Source organism: Heterodontus francisci, unplaced genomic scaffold (genome assembly GCF_036365525.1).
Source record: "Heterodontus francisci isolate sHetFra1 unplaced genomic scaffold, sHetFra1.hap1 HAP1_SCAFFOLD_1003, whole genome shotgun sequence".
Classification (NCBI taxonomy): domain Eukaryota; kingdom Metazoa; phylum Chordata; class Chondrichthyes; order Heterodontiformes; family Heterodontidae; genus Heterodontus; species Heterodontus francisci.
The window spans coordinates 55001-60156 of record NW_027140705.1 but is presented as its reverse complement, the minus strand read 5'-3'; positions in this window follow the sequence as shown (position 1 = coordinate 60156).

The window sequence follows — 5156 nt, the reverse complement described above, 5'->3', positions numbered from 1 at the left end:
AGTCAGAGAGAGAGAGAGACAGAAACAGAGTCAGAGAGAGAGAGAGACAGAAACAGAGTCAGAGAGAGAGAGAGACAGAAACAGAGTCAGAGAGAGAGGGAGAAACAGAGTCAGAGAGAGAGGGAGAAACAGAGTCAGAGAGAGAGGGAGAAACAGAGTCAGAGAGAGAGAGACAGAGTGAGAGAGAGAGAGAGACAGAAACAGAGTGAGAGAGAGAGAGAGACAGAAACAGAGTCAGAGAGAGACAGAAACAGTCAGAGAGAGAGAGACAGAAACAGAGTCAGAGAGAGAGAGAGACAGAAACAGAGTCAGAGAGAGAGAGAGACAGAAACAGAAACAGTCAGAGAGAGACAGAAACAGAAACAGTCAGAGAGAGACAGAAACAGAAACAGTCAGAGAGAGACAGAAACAGAAACAGTCAGAGAGAGACAGAAACAGAAACAGTCAGAGAGAGACAGAAACAGAAACAGTCAGAGAGAGAGACAGAAACAGAAACAGTCAGAGAGAGAACAGAAACAGAAACAGAGTCAGAGAAAAACAGAGTCAGAGACAGATAAAAACAGAGTCAGAGAGAGAGAGAGACAGAAACAGAAACAGTCAGAGAGAGAACAGAAACAGAAACAGAGTCAAAGAAAAACAGAGTCAGAGACAGATAAAAACAGAGTCAGAGAGAGAGAGAGACAGAAACACAGTCAGAGAGAGAGACAGAAACACAGTCAGAGAGAGAGACAGAAACACAGTCAGAGAGAGAGACAGAAACACAGTCAGAGAGAGAGACAGAAACACAGTCAGAGAGAGACAGAAACACAGTCAGAGAGAGACAGAAACAGAGTCAGAGAGAGAGAGACAGAAACAGAGTCAGAGAGAGAGAGAGAGAGAGAGAAACAGAGAGAGAGAGAGAGAGACAGAAACAGAGTCAGAGAGAGAGAGACAGAAACAGAGTCAGAGAGAGAGAGAGACAGAAACAGAGTCAGAGAGAGAGAGAGACAGAAACAGAGTCAGAGAGAGAGATAGACAGAAACAGAGTCAGAGAGAGAGAGAGACAGAAACAGAGTCAGAGAGAGAGGGAGAAACAGAGTCAGAGAGAGAGGGAGAAACAGAGTCAGAGAGAGAGGGAGAAACAGAGTCAGAGAGAGAGGGAGAAACAGAGTCAGAGAGAGAGAGACAGAGTGAGAGAGAGAGAGAGACAGAAACAGAGTGAGAGAGAGAGAGAGACAGAAACAGTCAGAGAGAGAGAGACAGAAACAGAGTCAGAGAGAGAGAGAGACAGAAACAGAGTCAGAGAGAGAGAGAGACAGAAACAGAAACAGTCAGAGAGAGACAGAAACAGAAACAGTCAGAGAGAGACAGAAACAGAAACAGTCAGAGAGAGACAGAAACAGAAACAGTCAGAGAGAGACAGAAACAGAAACAGTCAGAGAGAGAGACAGAAACAGAAACAGGCAGAGAGAGAGACAGAAACAGAAACAGTCAGAGAGAGAACAGAAACAGAAACAGAGTCAGAGAAAAACAGAGTCAGAGACAGATAAAAACAGAGTCAGAGAGAGAGAGAGACAGAAACAGAAACAGTCAGAGAGAGAACAGAAACAGAAACAGAGTCAGAGAAAAACAGAGTCAGAGACAGATAAAAACAGAGTCAGAGAGAGAGAGAGACAGAAACAGTCAGAGAGAGAGACAGAAACACAGTCAGAGAGAGAGACAGAAACACAGTCAGAGAGAGAGACAGAAACACAGTCAGAGAGAGAGACAGAAACACAGTCAGAGAGAGACAGAAACAGAGTCAGAGAGAGACAGACAGAAACACAGTCAGAGAGAGAGACAGAAACACAGTCAGAGAGAGAGACAGAAACACAGTCAGAGAGAGACAGAAACAGAGTCAGAGAGAGACAGAAACACAGTCAGAGAGAGACAGAAACACAGTCAGAGAGAGACAGAAACAGAGTCAGAGAGAGACAGACAGAAACAGAGTCAGAGAGAGAGAGAGAGAGAGAGATAGAAACAGAGTCAGAGACAGACAGACACAGAGTCAGAGAGAGAGAGAGACAGAAACACAGTCAGAGAGAGACAGAAACAGAGTCAGAGAGAGAGACAGAGACAGAAACAGAGTCAGAGAGAGACAGAAACAGAGTCAGAGAGAGACAGAAACAGAAACAGAGTCAGAGAGAGAGAGAGAGACAGAAACAGAGTCAGAGAGAGAGAGAGACAGAAACAGAGTCAGAGAGAGAGAGAGACAGAAACAGAGTCAGAGAGAGACAGAAACAGAGTCAGAGAAAGAGAGAGAGACAGAAACAGAGTCAGAGTTAGAGAGAGACAGAAACAGAAATAGTCAGAGAGAGAGAGAGAGAGAAACAGAGTCAGAGAGAGAAAGAGAGAGAAACAGTAAGAGAGAGAGAGAGAGAGAAACAGAGTCAGAGTCAGAGAGAGAGAAACAGAGTCAGAGAGAGAGAGAGACAGAAACAGAGTCAGAGAGAGAGAGAGACAGAAACAGAGTCAGAGAGAGAGAGAAACAGAGTCAGAGAGAGAGAGAGAGAAACAGAGTCAGAGAGAGAGAGAGAGAAACAGAGTCAGAGAAAGAGAGAGAGAGACAGAAACAGAGAGAGAGAGAGAGAGACAGAAACAGAGAGAGAGAGAGAGAGACAGAAAGAGAGTCAGAGAGAGAGAGAGAGACAGAAACAGAGTCAGAGAGAGAGACAGAAACAGAGTCAGAGAGAGAGAGAGACAGAAACAGAGTCAGAGAGAGAGGGAGAAACAGAGTCAGAGAGAGAGGGAGAAACAGAGTCAGAGAGAGAGGGAGAAACAGAGTCAGAGAGAGAGAGACAGAAACAGAGTCAGAGAGAGAGAGAGAGACAGAGTCAGAGAGAGAGAGACAGAGTGAGAGAGAGAGAGAGACAGAAACAGAGTGAGAGAGAGAGAGAGACAGAAACAGAGTCAGAGAGAGAGAGACAGAAACAGTCAGAGAGAGAGAGACAGAAACAGAGTCAGAGAGAGAGAGAGAGAGACAGAAACAAGTCAGAGAGAGAGAGAGAGACAGAAACAAAGTCAGAGAGAGAGAGAGAGACAGAAACAGAGTCAGAGAGAGACAGAAACAGAAACAGTCAGAGAGACAGAAACAGAAACAGTCAGAGAGAGACAGAAACAGAAACAGTCAGAGAGAGACAGAAACAGAAACAGTCAGAGAGAGAGACAGAAACAGAAACAGTCAGAGAGAGAACAGAAACAGAAACAGAGTCAGAGAAAAACAGAGTCAGAGACAGATAAAAACAGAGTCAGAGAGAGAGAGAGACAGAAACAGAAACAGTCAGAGAGAGAACAGAAACAGAAACAGAGTCAGAGAAAAACAGAGTCAGAGACAGATAAAAACAGAGTCAGAGAGAGAGAGAGACAGAAACACAGTCAGAGAGAGAGACAGAAACACAGTCAGAGAGAGAGACAGAAACACAGTCAGAGAGAGAGACAGAAACACAGTCAGAGAGAGACAGAAACAGAGTCAGAGAGAGACAGAAACACAGTCAGAGAGAGACAGAAACACAGTCAGAGAGACAGAAACACAGTCAGAGAGACAGAAACACAGTCAGAGAGAGACAGAAACAGAGTCAGAGAGAGACAGACAGAAACAGAGTCAGAGAGAGAGAGAGAGAGATAGAAACAGAGTCAGAGACAGACAGACACAGAGTCAGAGAGAGAGAGAGACAGAAACAGAGTCAGAGAGAGACAGAAACACAGTCAGAGAGAGACAGAAACAGAGTCAGAGAGAGACAGACAGAAACAGAGTCAGAGAGAGAGAGAGAGAGATAGAAACAGAGTCAGAGACAGACAGACACAAAGTCAGAGAGAGAGAGACAGAAACAGAGTCAGAGAGAGACAGAAACAGAGTCAGAGAGAGAGACAGAGACAGAAACAGAGTCAGAGAGAGAGAGACAGAAACAGTCAGAGAGAGAGAGACAGAAACAGAGTCAGAGAGAGAGAGAGACAGAAACAAGTCAGAGAGAGAGAGACAGAAACAAGTCAGAGAGAGAGAGAGAGACAGAAACAGAGTCAGAGAGAGACAGAAACAGAAATAGTCAGAGAGAGACAGAAACAGAAACAGTCAGAGAGAGACAGAAACAGAAACAGTCAGAGAGAGACAGAAACAGAAACAGTCAGAGAGAGACAGAAACAGAAACAGTCAGAGAGAGACAGAAACAGAAACAGTCAGAGAGAGAGACAGAAACAGAAACAGTCAGAGAGAGAACAGAAACAGAAACAAAGTCAGAGAAAAACAGAGTCAGAGAGAGAGAGAGACAGAAACAGTCAGAGAGAGAGACAGAAACAGAAACAGTCAGAGAGAGAACAGAAACAGAAACAGAGTCAGAGAAAAACAGAGTCAGAGAGAGAGAGAGACAGAAACAGAAACAGTCAGAGAGAGAACAGAAACAGAAACAGAGTCAGAGAAAAACAGAGTCAGAGACAGATAAAAACAGAGTCAGAGACAGATAAAAACAGAGTCAGAGAGAGAGAGAGAGAGAAACAGTCAGAGAGAGAGACAGAAACACAGTCAGAGAGAGAGACAGAAACACAGTCAGAGAGAGAGACAGAAACACAGTCAGAGAGAGACAGAAACACAGTCAGAGAGAGACAGAAACAGAGTCAGAGAGAGACAGAAACAGAGTCAGAGAGAGACAGAAACAGAGTCAGAGTCAGAGAGAGAGAGACAGACAGACACAGAGTCAGAGAGAGAGAGAGACAGACACAGAGTCAGAGAGAGAGAGAGACAGAAACACAGTCAGAGAGAGACAGAGACAGAAACAGAGTCAGAGAGAGAGACAGAGACAGAAACAGAGTCAGAGAGAGACAGAAACAGAGTCAGAGAGAGACAGAAACAGAGTCAGAGAGAGACAGAAACAGAGTCAGAGAGAGAGACAGAGACAGAAACAGAGTCAGAGAGAGAGAGAGACAGAAACAGAGTCAGAGAGAGAGAAACAGTAAGAGAGAAAGAGAGAGAGAGAAACAGAGTCAGAGAGAGACAGAAACAGAGTCAGAGAGCGAGAGAGAGAAACAGAGTCAGAGAGAGAGAGACAGAAAGAGTCAGAGAGAGAGAGAAACAGAGTCAGAGAGAGAGACAGAGACAGAAACAGAGTCAGAGAGAGAGAGAGAAACAGAGTCAGAGAGAGAATGAG